Source organism: Chinchilla lanigera, unplaced genomic scaffold, assembly GCF_000276665.1.
Source record: "Chinchilla lanigera isolate Chin_1 unplaced genomic scaffold, ChiLan1.0 scaffold00029, whole genome shotgun sequence".
NCBI lineage: Eukaryota > Metazoa > Chordata > Mammalia > Rodentia > Chinchillidae > Chinchilla > Chinchilla lanigera.
The window spans coordinates 1,244,446-1,261,618 of NW_004955430.1; the positions used below are offsets into that span (position 1 = coordinate 1,244,446).

Genomic DNA, 17,173 nt, shown 5'->3' on the forward strand with positions numbered 1-17,173 from the left:
ACAGACGTCACGCATGCAGTATGTACTTCTGCCTGAATGGTGTGTCTGATAATAATTCACTCAAGATGAGTTGTTGTTCTTGCCTTATTTGTACAGTGTGTTCTGCATGTCTCCAGTTGTAAGTGAAGCTTAACCTGAAGAAGACTGACGCTGAAGCCATCTTAAAACACTTGGCTAAAGGCCGTCACGCTGCTTGCTGCACGTCAAACTGACGAGTGTGCCCTAGCAGTTAGTGCTTGTCAGGTGGGTTGTGACTTAACCACGTATTCACGGGACCAATGTAGACTTAGCATTCTCTGTAGGCATCTGACGAAGGGTTCTCAGAAGCAGGTAGCTCAGGTGACTTTTGGAAACTTATTTTTTATGCATGTATCACTCTGAAAGTCAAAGATGTTAGACTGAACTGTTAAATTAATGGGTTTTATACAGTTTTAATTTGGAACTTGAAAATAGCCCAATTAGGATCTTAACCTATCGTGTTCTTGAGAGTTGAGGAAACAGAGATTTAGAAAGAACATTTTTTTTATTTTAAAGAGAAAAGAACATAAACAAATTAACAAACACAAAGACATAAACAAAGCAACACAAAAACAAAACGATACAGAATTTCCAACAAGGTGATAGGAAATTAACAATGGTTGTTGTATTACATATTGTTATCTTCAGATTGGTTACTCAGATAACCAGACATAGGCATGTAAGATTGATCAAACAATTAAACATTAACTGTTCCTTTCAATAAACTAATAGAAATTAGTAGCACAGTTATCTTAGCTATCGTGTGTGTGTGTGTGTGTGTGTGTGTGTGTGTGTAATTTTCCCTTCTTTCTTTTCTCTTTTCCCCCATCCCAGTTGGTCTTTCTTTTTGAGCAGTTTCTTTCCCTTTCACAATATCTGTTGTACCTTTCAGATTTTATTTACCCTCTCAGGTTCTTACACTAGGGAGACAGTACGATGTTTACACGAGTCTGATTTATTTCACTTATGAGTATGGTCTCTGGTTGCATCCATTTTCCTATAAAAGTTTCCTATAAAAGCCTCAAGTTTATCTTTCTTTATATAAAAGTACCTCTTTTTTTTTTTTATCCATTCCTCAGTTGATGGGCATTTGGGTTGTTTGGAAGATATAGCTGTGACAAATTGCACTGCTGTAAATATGGGTGCACTTACGTCACTGTGGTATGGTTTCAGTTCTGGAAAAATACCCAAAAGAGAAATCTCTGGGTTAAGTGGAACCTCTAATCCTAGTTTTGCGAGGAATCCCCAGACTGACTCCCACAGTGTTTGCGCCAGTCTGCATTGCCACCAACAGTGGAGAAGGGTTCCTTTTTCCCCACAGCCCCTCTGGCATTTGTTATGGGTTGATTTCTTGATGGTAGCCATTCTTTCTTGTGTGAGATGGAATCTCAGTTTTTTAATTCGCATTTCTTGAGTGAGTAATGATATGGAACATTTTTTCATGTATTTATTTGCCATTTGTATTTTTTTATCTGAGAAGTATGTGTTCATCTCAGATGCCCATTTTTGGATTGGGTCTTTGAATCTGGAGACATTTTTTTAAAATTCTTTATATATTCTAAATAGAAGTCCTTTGAGGGACAGTTAGTTAAAATTTTTTTCCCAACTTGTGAGTTTCTAGAAAGAACATTTTTTAACAGTCAATTCACCATGTAAAATTGCTATGAATGACAGTGTATACAGATTTTCTATTCAGATATTCAGCTGTAAACTTGTTAAAACTTTTGTTTCTGTTGCTTTTGTATGGACTGATACTGTAAAAATAAAAAGAAACCTTAAAAAAAACTATTAAAACTAGAGAGATAGTTTTTTTTACCAATAATTGTGGGGGGTTTCATCTGAATTTCATCCAGATAAAAATTCAACAAAGAAAAATCAGAGTTAAACTGTAGTGTAGGTCAGAAGGACCCAATAGACATTCTAAAACATTTCACCCAACAACTGCAGAATTAATATTCTTTTCATCAATGTATGGAACTTTCTCTAGCATAGAATATACTGTATGGTAGGCCACAAAACAAGTCTTAAGAAATTTGGAAGAACTGAAATAATAGTCTGTATCTTTTCTTGTTAGAGTGGAATGAGATGAGAAGTCAATTACAAGAGAAACTTCATAAATTCTACAAATATGAAATAGTACTAAGGGTTAAATTCATAGCAGTAAATTCTGTATCCAAAAAAAAAAAGAAAGAAAATTTCAAAGAAACAGCCTAATAATGCATGTCAAGGGCTTAGAAAAGCAAAAGCAAACCAAACCCCAAATCAGAAGGAAAGAAATAATAAAGATTACAGCAGAAATAAAGTCTAAAGGAACAATACAAAGGATCAATAAAATAAAGAATTAGTTCTTTGAAAAGATAAACTTTAGCTAGACTAACAACAGAGAGAAAAAAACAAAAGAGAGAATGAGATTGAGATTTTGAATCTAAATAAAATTAGAAGCCAGGAATGATGGCACATGCCCATAATCCCAGCACTCGGGGCTGAGGCAGGAGGATTGTTGTGAGTTTGAGACCAGCCTGGGCTACAAAGTGAGCTCAAGGCCAGCCTGAACTGCATAGTGAGACCCTGTCTCAAAAAATAAATAAATGAATATATAAATAAATAAATAAGAGATAAAAAAGGAGATATAAGAACTCATACCCAAAAGTATGAAGCATCATTAGGGATTATTTTGAAAAACTGTATACTAAAAATTTGGAAAATCTAGAGAAACGGACTACTTATTTGACATATATGACATATCAAAATTGAACAAACAGCATATAAAAAAACCAAATCATCCAATAACAAATATGCAAATAATGATAGTTTCACATCTTTTTTCTGATATGTATTTCTTTTTTTTTTTCTCTTGCCTGATCGCTATGGCTAATGTCTCAAGTACTGTTAAATAGGAGTGCTGAGAGTGGTATCTTTGTCTTGTTCCTCATTTTAAAGGGAAACCTTTTAGCTTTCCCCTCACTTAATATAATGTTAGCAGTAGGCTTGTCATAAATATCTTTTTTCAGATTGAAATAAGATCCTTCTATACCTATTTTCTTCAGAGGGGTGTCTGTGTGTGTGTGTGTATGTGTGTGTGTGTGCATGTGTGTGTCTTATGTTCATTAAAAAGATTGGCCTGCATTTATTAATTGGGTCCTTGTCTGAAACATGCATGACTGTCCCATCAGGTGGCTTAGGCCACTGGTGGTACAAATGGATCTAATCATTTTTGTATTGGCCTTATTACTAATAAAATTAAATTAGCCACCCAGCAGGTGGTACAGATCTAATCACTTTTATCAGTTTTTTACTAATAAAATTAATTTTAAAAGTCTGTAGATGGATTGCATCTAGTTAGCTGCTTCAATTCAAATAATTCCTGCCAAAATATAAATATTAATACTATTATACCAATTAAAAATTTTATAATAATCAAATTTACTTTTTATTAAAAGAAATTTATAAATAGTTTATCAATAATCAGTTCTCTAAATTTAACATGAAAATCTTACAAGTACCCCATTGCTGGCACATATAATATGCATTTACAACTGCTGTACCACAAATTAGTTTTATTATAGTTTTTCATACCATTTTAATGTTTTCCTTAAGAAACTACGGTGACATCTGGTCTGCTAAATCAACACCTTTCTTTCTATTGTAATCAAATACCACCTCCCAAGTGGTACAAGCCACCGAGTGGGGCAGTCCTGCATGTACCACCAGTGGTGAAAGCCAGCAAGAAGGATCAAATTGAAATCAAAGCTGACTTGCAGTGAGACAAACAAATTATGGCCCCATCATGCAAGTGTTAAATCAGAACCACCCAGCAGCGAGACATATGAATAAATTGTGACCCTGTTGTCACTGTGTTAATGCTAACTTCCAGGAATGACTTTGGCAGTCCTCCTTCCCTTTTGATTTCACTTAAGAGTTTGAGGAGTATTGGTGTGTGTTATCTTCCTTGAAGTTCTTGTAGAACTCTGTGGTGAATCCATCAGGTCGTGAGCTTTCCATAGATGCAGTTGTTTCTTACTGCTCCAATTTCCTTCCTTGTTAACTGGATTATTCACAGTTTTATATCTATTGGCTTAGTTTGGGTAATTCGTATATGTCTAGGAATCTATTTCTTCTGGATTCTCCAGTTTATCAGAGTATAAGTTTTAACGTAATTATTAATAATCTGCATTTTGATAGCATCAGTTGTGGTTTCACATTTTTATTTTTTAGTTGTAATTATATTGATAATGGATCTTTACTTTTTTGGTTGAGATTGGCAAAGGGTTTGTCTGTTTTATTCTTTCAGAGAATCAGCCCTTTTAATTCATTGACTTTGTATTTTTAGTCTCATCTTCATTAATTTCTGCTCTGATCTTTATAATTTCCTCCCTTGCACTAGCTTTAGGTTTGAATTTTTCTTGTTTTTCTAGAACCTTGAGTTGTATCATTAAGTTATTTGGGATCACTCTGTCTTTGTAGTGTGGGCATTCACAACTATAAATATTCCTCTTAGATTTTCAGTGTGCCCCATAGGTTCTGGTATGTTGTATTGTTATTATTTGCTTTTAGAAACTGTATGATTTCATCCTGATTTTTTTCTGTGACCCATGGATTTTTCAAGATTGTGTATTTTAATCTCCATGTATCTGTATAATTTTTGGTGGTTTCTGTTGCCATTGATTTCTAGTTTCATGGCACTATAATCTGATAACATGCCTGGAATAATTCCAGTTGTTTTGTATTTATGGACTGATATGTGGTCTGTTTTGGAGAAACAGACCACATGCTGCTGAGAAGGATGTGTATTTTGTTGTTGGGTAAAACACTCTTTGGTATCTGCTAGCACATTTGTTCAAAGGAGTGTTACAACTCTGATATTTCTTTGTTGATTTTTTTGTCTAGTTGATCTATTTGTGATAGTAGGGTACTGAGGTCCCTCGCTTAGTTGTTCTGATGTTTATACAATCTTTTACATCCAGTGTTGTTTGATTTCTCACCTTGGATGTGCCAGTTAAGCACTGGCATATGTATTTGTAACTGTTACCTCTTCCTGCTGAATTGTTACTTTAGCCAGTATGTGGTGGCTTTCTTTGCCTGTTGATTTGTTTTATCTTGAAGTCCCCTGTGTCTGAGAACACAGTAGTTATTCCTGCTTGTTTTGGGGCTCTCATTGCATGGAATATTATTTTCCATTCTTTGATTTTTCAGGTATAAATTTCTTTATTGATTAAATGTTTCATATATATATGATATAGATAAAGATATATATCATATATACATATATATGATATAAAAATATATATAGAGAGATATATATCACATATATATACATATATATAGGATTTTGTTGTTTCTGTATCTCTTCTGTCAATCCGTGTCTTTTGACTGGCAAATTGAGACATCAACATTGAGAGCTTTATTACTGAGAGATACTGATTTATTCCTGTCACTGTATTATTTTCCTGTGTCCGATTCCTTTCTCCTCTCCCGGCCCCTTACTTGGGCTCACAGTTCACCCTGCCTGGTGTTTCATCTTTTTGGTACTGTTGGCTTCATTGTCTCTTTCTAGGATATCCTGAAAATGGAGTGCTGGTTTGGTGGTCATGGATTTCTTAAGGTGTTCTTATTTTTCCATCACTTTTGAAAGGTCATGTTGCAGGATATATCAAGGTTGAAAGTTGTTTTCTGTTAAGACTGAGACAGGTCACTTAAAGCTTTTCTGGCCTCTAAGGTTTGTTTTGAGAGGTTGACTATAATTCTAATGGATTCACCTTTATACAGTAAGTGATTTATTGCTTTTCTCTAACACCTTCTAAGATTCTGTCCTTATGTAGGATTTTTTGAATTTTGAGTATGTTGTGTCTTGGAGAAGTTGTTCTCTGATCATGGCTATTGCAGGTTCTACATGCCTTGCTAATCTGTATGGTGAATTCTTTCTCTATATTGGGGAACATATTTTGCTATTATTCATGTAAACAGGTTTTTTTATGCTGTTTATGCTGTCTTCTGATTTTTCACTACTTCCAGTGAATCTTAGTCTTTGCATCATCTAGCAGCTGTTGTATCCATTTTCCATGTTCTCTTCTTTTTAAGACACCTTTGAATATGGATTACCTGTATCATCTCTACCTTCTAGTTCTGTCACTCTGACTTCACATCGATCACTTCTGTTTCCTACACTTTCAGTGGAAATTTTTTATGTCCTGGATTTCTTTTTGGTACCTTTTCATGGACTCTTAATTCCTTGCTAAACTGTTAGTTTATCTTTTGTATTGTTTTGTTTAGCTCAGCTGGCTTTTTATTAATGTCTTCTGTAAGCTCAGGTTTTGTGTAAGTCCATTATCTGTTTAGTTATGTCAGCTTTGAGCTCACCAAGCACCTTATTGTCCGTTTTGGTTCTTCTTTTGTCATTTCCTTATAATTCAGATATTTGAATTTTGATTTCCTCCCCTTCAGTGCTCCAGAGATCAGCTTTAGTGAAGTTGGGAGTTTTTTGAGATATTTTGTTTCTTACTCGTTTTCTTTCTTCCCCTTTTGTGCTGAGGCTTGTGTGCTGACTATAGTGGAAAGACTTTGCTGCTGATACAGAGATCTCCTTAGTTAGTTTCTGCTTCTCAGTGATGTGCTAAGCATGGCTAATAGGTCTTTCCCTCTGTCTGAGGATCTGACCACCTCCGATAATTTGGGGAAGGGGAGGGTGCAGTGTAATTGAATCAGCACCCAGTAAATGAACTGCACTATTTTTAACAAGATGTTGGCATACAGTAAGAACCAACTAGCAACAACTACATGACTCTGGCAGTAGCTACAATATCAGCAACCATAATAAAGTCTAAGACAAATTGGATATTTACACAACATAAGGCCCGATAAAAGCTACCACATACCATTCTTAACCATAAAAAAGATATCTGTAGTTGTAATATAGACACCAAGACAAACCAGGTATTGACATACAATAAATATGTAGTAAATGCAACAACTGTACTATCATTAACAGTAGAAAAGAATTCAATAATAACAGCACAGAATTAGAGTACTAAAGCTTAATAGCAGTGCTAGTAAAGATGGAGGATGAGGAAAGGGAAAATAAGAGAAGTAAAATTTGAAAAATAAAGACAAGAATGAGTAGAGGAGAAAAGAGATAAAGGAACTTCTTAAGGAGTAAAAGAAAATTAGTAGAATTACATAAAAGTAACAGAAAAGAACAAACAAGGAAAAAGAAAAAACAAAACAAAGAGAAAGAGGAAAAAACAATTTTAAAAAAACCAACAAAGAAAAAAAAGAAACAGTCCAAAAAAAATCCTTCTTATTTTTGAATGAGTAGTTTCTCTCCAGGACCTGTACTGTTCGAATCCACCAGATATGGTGGAGCGATAAGGGGTCATTACTAAGTCCTGTTTTGTTTCCACACTCCTTTGGTGTGTGAATGCTGTGTCCTGCTGCACCCTTCCTGCTGCGGGGCTGGTCAGTGATGTCTGCCTAGCGCCTTAGTCACTCCAGCCACTCCCAGTGTCATGTCCCTCTTTATGCCCCAGGTCACAGTTGTCTCCACCTAGCTTTATGGCCCGTGGGTTTTTGAGCTGCCCTTCTTGCTCCAGAGGCTCTGGCAACTGTCAGAGCCAAGACGTATCCCTGACCACACTGGAAGATGGGACAAGCACTTGGACCACTGAGCTCCGTGCTGGATGAAGCCAGCAGGGAAAGGGGAGATGGGATGTCAACCAGACTGCTGGACTTAATGCCAGCCCCTTAATGCCAGACTCAGCGCCTTCCCAAAAGCCACACCTGATCAACCTGGCTTCTCAACTCTGAGGGCAGGACTCCGTGACCATCATAATTTGAGCTTACATTCAGAAGGTTCTGTATCTATCCTGTACCCTTTCTGTAACTCTCTTGCGGCTCTCTCCTACCACAGTCAATGTGGGCAGCTACTCTGGCATCTCTTATTCTGTTTTATCCAACAGACCAGCTTTCTGTGATGCCTTGTCATTGTACATGTGGGCAACAATGATGGCCAGTATGTCCCTCTGTGATATTACAACTCTAGTTCCACTCCTGTTTGATCAACTCTGTCTGTCCACCTTCTGGTTCAAAGATTTGAAAAACTAATCAGGCTTCAGTTTTAACCAGTCATAGGCTTTAAAGGTACAACTGCTTCATCTTTGGTTGTAGATTTGGAGGTTTTAAGCTGAAGCAGATTCCTTGGGAAAACGGTACAGGTAAAACAGGCAGATGAGGGGATATACCCTCCCCACTACTCCTTGACTATAGACACTTTTGACACTTGCCAGTGACCTTCACAGATATTCCCGGGCCCTCCTAGAGGCACTCACAGGTAAATGGTGGCGAGAACTTCTCATTATAGTCAGATCTACTCTGATACCACTCTTGTCCTGAGATGGTCGTGTATTTTATGTACCTGGCGTCCTCAGGTCATGTTCGTGGTACCATGTAAACTGTCTTCTTTACAGTGAAATAATACATGTGTGCACTCTGCACAGCTGTGCTCTGTATAGTTGCTGAAGGAGTCAGCTGCAGTTCTTTAGTGATTCCCCAGCTAAATAGTAACAGTGATTAAAATGCTTAGGTTTATTGAGCATTTACAGTATGTTAAGCTCAGTTCATACTGTATTTTCCAGGTTTGTAAATGTAGCTTAAACAGTTGCATATGTATCTCTCATTATATCTGGGAACTTCAGGTGGGTGGGCCGCAGCCCTGCTTTAGATGGAGGAGGACCATATAGCTGTTCTGTGTCTTCTCATTTGAGAACTCAGATCAGACAAATAGACCCTATTTGGAATTTGCTCTTTGGGAAGCAAGAGCAGAAGAACAAACCAGTCAATCATACTTAAAGCCTTACTTCAGACATGTGTGGCACATGTCCCTTCTGCTTGCATCCAGCAGCCAACTTAGTTAACACTGACAAACTCAGAGTTCATGGGGCGGGGGGATGCGTAAAATTTCCACTGTGAGCGTGGAATAGTGAACAATTGTGAATAACGATAGCCTTCTACAGGCACACATTATTATTTCATTCAGTCATCAGAACACTCTTAAATGTGGCTGTTATCACTGTTGCACAGTTACTTATTTTGTTTATTACCATAACATAAATATATCAAGCGCCTACCGCGTCATAGACGCTGTGCTCTTCGGTTACCGAGATCAAGTGAGGACCCTCACTGTCTGTCTATGACCATAAAAGTCTCTTCTATGGAGGTTTATTTTGGTTAAAATGTTGTGACTCTGAGATATACTCTTTTATTATAAAATAGTTTCTAAACTCTGGTATCAGGTTACCTTTACATTCTTAAAGTCTGTTTGGAAACCTAAGAAGCTTTTGTTTACATGGTTGTGTTGGTTGATATGTATAGCATTAGAAATTAACACTGAGTTGTTAAAATGTTATTATTTATAAATAATAATAAGCTGTTACATGTTAGCATTTATAGCATAAAACACATATTTCTTAAAGCAAAAAAAAAAATAAAAGAACTAGTGAAGAGAGTCACTGTTTGACATTTTTGCAACCCTCTGTAATGCTAGCTACATAGCAGACAAGCAAATTTCCCTACTTGTTCCTGCATTCAGTTGGTTCTGTTATGGCACCTCATGTGACCTCTGTAGTACTATTGCTCATAAAGGTTTATAAGGTAGTTCTTACTTCACTGAGTCTGAGGAACATTTTTGGAAAAGCCTGTACCCTTTGAGAACCACAGATCCCTAAGCCACACTTCCGTCTTCCATCTGGGGTCCCTTAGTCCTCTACTGTATTCTTTCCATCCAGTCACCAGACAGGAAGAGCAGCCTGGAAGTCACACAGGAGGGTGGTTGGCGCTGCAGTCCTGTGGCCAGAACTTGTACACACCCCCATAACAGCACTTGGTACTAGAAAACGTAGGCTAGGTACCTAGGAGAAAAAGAAACAATAGGTTTAGCTAAGCTGTACTGGCTACCACCAGAATAATCAGCTAAGTTTCTATGTAATCAAATTAAAATAAAACTGATTTGTTGTCAGCATTTTGGCCCTCATGAAACCCAAGGGGTACACGGTACACCCCATACTGCGGTACATGCTGTAGGGTCATACATCGTTAAATAGATTTAATAATTTTTAAATGTTTTATTTGAAATAATTCCAAACAAAGTTGCAAACTTAGCACAAAGAACTACCATATATCTTCCACAAATATTCACCAATTATTGACATTTTGCCACATTTATTTTTGCCCTTGGTGTGTGTGTGTGTATATATATATATATATATAGATATATATAATACACATTTTTTTTCTTTAATCTATTTGAGAGTAAATTGCAGACCTCATACCCCATTACTAAATAACTTTGGTGTGTTTACTAAGGACAAAGACATTCACTTACATGCAACAGTACTTTTTCCAAAAGTTAACATTGATGCAGTACGGTTTTCTGTTATACAGATACATTGTCTTTTATAGCAATTACCTTTTTGGTCCAAGATTCCCAATACATTTAGTCTCCATTAATTTGGAATGGTTCGTCAGTCTATGTCTTTTATATCAAAGACATTCTTTAAAAGTACAGGTCAGCTGTTTTATAGAATGCTCCTTAATTGAGTTTGATGTTTGCTTATGATTAGATGAATGTTATGCATTTTTGACAGAAATACTATGGGAGAGATATGTCCTCAGTACAGTTTATCAGAAGGCATATAATGTGATGTTAACTTTGATCACTTGGTTAAAATAATGTTATAAAGTTAATGTCATTTGTGGGCAAATACTTTGAGACTATGTAAATATCTTATCCCTCATTAAGTTCACTAGCTTAACAGTGATTTCAGCTTGAAGTATTTATTACTGTAATGGCTACAAAATACCATGAAATTTTAAGTTATTTTCTAGTGCTAACTATAAGAACCAAATGTGGTAGACATTTGTTGGCTGTCTGCCTCACCTACTTCGCCACATTTTTCTGTCCTGAAATTATCTAAATTGTGTTTGGGTGTGTCCCCCCCGCCCCAGCCAGTGAATCTATGTATGTCCAGTAATACTGGTTACAATATAGCTCCTGTACTGGGCTTTGATGGATGGGTCAGTTAATGCATTCCATTTATTTAGTCACATTTATTCTTTTGGTAATGGGAGTCTGACCTACCTTGGGAAGATTTTAGCGATTTTTTTTTTTAGGACTCCTCTTTATGATACCAGGCTTAAGAGTTACCCCATTTGCAGCTGCTGCCTAGCCTGTGACCATGAAAATAAAGCAGACACCAGATGTTAGAATGGGAGAAATGAAAGAAATTGGGTATTGACAACTGTTTTGAACTCCTAAATCAATAACTCCCCAAACTCTGTGTTTTCTGCTTATGTGAGCGTATACATTCCATTAAATGAGCTAACTTGAGTTGGGTTTTCTTGTCATAGAGTCCTAATTGATACCCTTAGTAACAAGTAACATGAGCTGTTTTTAGTTACCGTCAAGTACTGGTAAAAAGGATATGTGAAACTTCTCCAACACCCAACAAAAAGAAGTGGGTATATCTTTTTGTTTTCTTGACAGCTTGGAGATGGATACATGACATGGTCTACAAAAGAGGTTAATGACATCAGGGATTGATATTCTAAATGGGTAGCGATCACCTTGAAGAGTCACTGACCCAACCCATAACAGAGAAAGGCCCTGTTCTGTATTCACTTGCTACGTGACTCACTTTAATCCCGATTTAATCAATTTTACCTGAACAGTTGTTATTGGCTGACCATAGTTTTGTCCCACCTCATGCCCTCCTTGTGATTTCCCACCCCAGTCCCCCTTAGACCTGCCTCACCTTGTGGTTTTGCTCTATAAAAATCCCTGGGAAAGACAGGTTCCCTGAGCAACCCACTTGGGGTCCACTTCTGGCTCTGTCTTGGACAGAAGCTTTCTTTCCCTCCATAAACATATTCTGCACTTTAAAAAAATAAATAAGTGAAGAGATAAATGTATCAGCATGGACAGTGTGTACCCCATGTGCTAAAGCACACATGAGTTCATCTTTAGTTGCGAAGTCATTAAAGTAGGTGAGGGGCTGGGTTCACTTGGGCTCTTCAGTTACCTAAGCCTGCATGAGTGAAGACAGTGGGAGCGTCATGTGCGTACATGGGCGTGCCGCAGAGCTCAAGGCGGCAGCACAGGTTGGTCCTCAGCATAGAAAGCCTTGAATGCTTTCTGCTGCATTTGCAGTCCCACCTGTCAATTTCAAAACGCTGAGCTGGAGCACGCGATTGTGTTAGTTGGGGTCAGACATTTACCCCTGTTTGGTTCAGTTGTGCTCATTAGTATAAAACGGTATCAGAAGTCCCATCCTTATGTGTAAGGAGACTTTGGGAATGAGTCAAGAAGAGACTTCGAAGTTGGCTGCTAGAGAGACATTTGTGGGTGCCGTAGGCCGTGGGGGCACCACGGTAAAGAGGAAAAGCCGGTCCTGGATGCCGTTCTTCTGCCCTCTCAGGACTGCCTCCCTCCTCCCCTCACTAGTAGCCCATTTTTCTCTCATCTGAATTCTTGTTCTGATGCGAGTCATGTCCTACAAGATTGGGTTGTAATCATTTTCAGGTTTTTTATTTTACGAAGGCAGTGCTTCTCAGAATGTAGTCCCTGTACTAATAGCGTCAGTAACTTTGGACAACTGCGATCTCTTGGACCTGTCTGACCTCTGAGAGGGAGAACTCTGCAGGCAGAGCCCAGCAGTCTGTGTTTGAACAAGTCCTTCAGGAGACACACATGCACTTGGAAGTTCGAGCACCACTCCCATAGGAAGTTCCTGAAATGCCATAAGGTAGCCAGAACCCAGGGTCTGTCTTCCTCCTAGCATCTGGCCCTGGCCTGGCACATTAGCACTGCTTGAATAGAGACACTACCAAGTATTCCTCACTCACTGTTTTAAGAGCGGCCCCTAACGTCCGGCTTCTAAAGAGCACATCCTTATGTGTAAGGGCACTTTGGGAATGAGTCACGAAGAGACTTCGAAGTTGGCTGCTACAGAGAGAAGAGCAGAAAGGTTGCTGTCCTGTTCTGCAGTGCCCATCTCTGGTTTAGCATTAAGAACACACCACCGTGTGTCCGGTAGTGACACATTTTTTAGACATTTCCCTTCATACGGGCAAAAGAAATGGGAACATAGGTGAGACCTGACTCCCTCCTTATGGAGACTGCGTGTACTTCATGCAGAGCTTTTCAGCAACGCAGGTGACTCCTGCGCTGAGGTAACTGTGAGTAAATGACTGTGGGTTGGATCTGCCCTCGCAGGAGCCTGCCGCCTCCTCCTTGTGGGCCGCCTCCCCACTTCCTTCTCCCTGCTTGCTCCTTCCTTCCTCTTCCTTCCGCCTTTCCCTCTTGCCTTCCGTTTCCCGCTTCTTCTTTCCTCACCTTCCCCACCCTCCCTCCCCTTTCCCTTTTCCTCACCGTCTGTCTTTGTTCTTGTCCTTTCCCTTCTTCTTTGTCTTTTCTTTCTTCTTGATTTTTTTCCTTCTTTAATTTTTTTTCCTTTTTTAAATTCCCCACCTGTTCCTCTTCCTCCTCTCACTTCTAGCAGGGGTAAATTTACTCAGTAAGAGAACCTTAATTCTTAAGAGCCCTGGGAAGTGGTAAATGCTATTTCTGTCATCTTGCTTGCTGACTAGGGACATCTTCAGACAGCCACAGGCCCCTCGGGCACACCCAGCTCCGAACCGCCTCCCTTCTTCCCTGTTCAGGACCTCGGCCTGCGCGGTGCAGCTCACAGTCTCACCAGCCCACCACATCTCAGCCCCAGAAGTAAGCACACAGGTGTGCACTAGCAGAGGCTGAACAGTTAGCTCCAGGTGGAGCAGGTGGAATACTGAGAACCATGCACGTTTAGTATTTACCAGATTTGGCATTATAAACACTCACACCAGAGCCGATTTGAAGCTGCAGCCTTACATCACCCGGGAGTCGGGTGGAGATGCTCACAGTGGCATCTCACAAGTCAGCTGAAGCAGTCCTCACGTGCTGCTGGGGGGACGCCACCACAAATGCAGGTGTTTGGGGTTACCCGTTAATAAATGAATTGCTATAATTTAAAACATCAGGTGTATGTTCGCTTCCTTTTTCAGGAAAGCCATCAAAATAATTAAAAGCAGCAATATATAATAATCGCTGTAACACTACCTTTCAGTTTGATGAAATAAAACCCAACTGCAAGAACTATACTGCCAGGAAAAAAAACAAGTGTTTCAGTGATTTGTAAACCGTTACTCTTTCCTGTATGAGCTTGATCAGAATATCACTTGAATTGATATCGCTTTTTCCATCGTAGATATCATAAAGTTTTAGTTAATATTCAGTTAAAAAGAATATCAGCCAGTCACCTTGTCTTTTTTATTTGCATTCTACATCATCTTGGTGGATTTTTATTATTTTTAGTTACCTTCACATTATGTCTTATAATACATTTCTTCCTGCAACAGTTTTACGTACAAATGGAAATGTTGGGAATATGTTTTAAGGCTGATTTTTTTTTCCACATACTGTCATGTGATTGATCTGGTCAGTGAACACGACATTCTTTGAGGCCATCCATCATTCCAGGCAGCCACTGAGCTAAACCTTCTAACTCACTGCTTCCAGTCAGTCATGCAAAGTTCGGGTTATAAATATCGAATGTGCAAACAACTGTTTAAATTAACTGTCCTTTCTGTTTTATGCAATTTCAGTAGAAATATAAGCTGATATATTGTTTAGTGGCAAGAAACAGAAAACAGTGAAGTTAGTATTATCCTTTCATAGGTCACTGAGTTCATCCTGTTGGCAAATATTTAGAATAGTTAGATCAAATTAATTCTCCTTACCTTAAGTTAAATTAGAAGTCAGGCAGTGGAGCATGTAACTTATGTAGCATTTTTGGTTTTATAGTCCAACAGTAGGAACACTGTTAGGAATAGTAAATGTAGCCATCTGTCATAATATAGTAGCCAGTTGTTAAATGCTTAGTTCTGTGTATTTAGTTACCTCTTTGCGATAACAAAAATAGCTTAATATTTGGAAAATATTTAGGCAGGAAGGAAAATAGCATCTGGCCAATTCTACTATTCCTGGTAAGCGTCTAGAATATTATGTGCAGGTGTTAGCACTTCTGCTACTTGCAGTTGTAATAAGTGTGCATACTTTCACTGATACTGTTACGTGTGCTAGATGAAAATGCCAACTGACTCCTTTGTAATGACTCCTAAAAGCCTTTTTGTGTGTAATGAACTTAGGTAAATATCCAAAATTTCTGTGTCTTAAATTTATTATTCTAGTTATATTGTGCTGGGAACATCTTTTCAAGTAGAAGCCATGTATCTAAGCCTATATTAATTAATACCACCAATGAACTTGCCCCTTTAGTTCACTGTCCTCTTGCCTCTTTTTTTGTGTATGTGAAATGTGAACCCAGTGCATGGAAGTACAATATTAATGCAAAACCCAAGGACAGCACTGTGGAAAAATGGAGAAGGAACCTGCATTCCCGATGGTATCATTGAGCCACTTATCTGCCCTGACCTCCCTATACTGACTTGAATATGGAAAAGAATCTCATTCTTATTTAAGCTACTGTTCACCGGCAGTACCTTTGGCCTAACACATTCCTAACAGATATAGTTCCCGAATCAACATCTAATTCTTCATGAAGTTATGAACTATGTTTTTTAAATCAAGTCTACTTTGGAATTGTAAAAATAAGTTTTTGCTGATGTTCTTACATGGAACCAAATTGAACTATCATTGCTATGTTAATAAAACTCTTTATTTATAGACATAAGACCAATATTAATCATTTTCGTGAAATTTCCTTACCCTCATCTCAAATGTCATTTCTCTTTTTAATTCCACTGTCTTTGTCTGTGCTCACTTCCTAGTTTTCCCAACCCTTCAGTGCTCGAGGGCTGGACCGTTTATAAACAACTGTAGTATTGTAAATCCTAGAAATCACTGTCAAAACTGGAAGCCCGACTTCATTATTTCCCTGCTTAAACGCTTTCCTTGATCCCTGAGATGGTGGCTAAGACCTTTTCACTCTGGCTCCTGCTGTCGTGTTTCATCACATGTGCTGCCCCTCTCTTCCTTTCTTCTGACGCACTTCCTCGGCCCTGTGCTGTAGGAGCGCACTGGACTGGCGCTGGATCCTGAAGCCATCGCGTCTCATCCTTTCGCATGTGTGCTGCTGCTTTCAGTTCTAGGCTTCCTTCTTTCACCCCCATCTGTGAAATCACACTCATTCTGCAGAGTTGAGTTAGTGTCTCTGTCCGTCTCAAAGCCAGCTTATCCAAGCAACCACTTCACCCTCTGTGCTTTCCATCACAGTCTGTTTATGCGTCTGGGATGACACTTACTCAGTTGATTTGTAGTTATTTACAGGTATGTCTTTCCCAGTAACTGAGTTCTTGAAGGGATGAGCTGTGCTTTCTTTTGAGTGCCAGTATCTAACTTATTGTTTGGAACGGAGTAGTATTCAAATTTCTTGGTCTCTTTTTACAAGAAAATAAAGTTTAAACTTGCCACCTGTCATTGAGTACTAGGTGTGTCTGTCTGTTTATTGAATGTATCCCTGTGAAGAAAAGCTGCTGGTAATTAAATAATATTCACCAGTTACCTAACAAACGATCGCTTATCTGAGTCATGTCAGCATCTGCTTTTATTAACCCCTGGTTGTAGTTGTCTAGCTTCTTTGTATGGTTGCATAACACACATTGTGTATAGCTGCTGCTCAGAGTCTGAGGGGAATTGGATGCAGGACCCCTCAGATACCAAAATCTGTATATGTTTAAGTCTTTTACATAAAATGGTGTAGTACTCACATATAACCTATATATACCCTCTGGTATACTTTAAATCACCTCCAGATTACTTATGTCATACAACATAAAAGCTATATAATCCATTATTATAATGTGCTACTTGAGGAATAGTGGCAAGGAAAAAGTCTATATATATCCCGTACAAACACAACTTTGCCCCCCAAATATCGTCAGTTCACAGTCGGTTGAACGCTCAGATATAAAGCCCATGGATTCAGAGTACAGACTGTATGAAGACAAATAAAGCCATTAGTAAAAACTAAAATCACCTCTGGAAAAAAGCATGCCCCTTTCTCATGTAGGCCAATAGAGGTAGAGACTTAGCCAGTGCTTAGGCTGGGTC

General features: G+C 38.5%; 1 protein-coding gene across 8 annotated transcripts in view; it reads left to right on the forward strand.

The window, feature by feature from the left end:
* Positions 1-17,173, forward strand: part of LOC102029990 (chromosome unknown open reading frame, human C3orf67) — a gene marked incomplete at its 5' end in the record, with an annotated part of 255,631 nt that overhangs the window by 27,993 nt on the left and 210,465 nt on the right.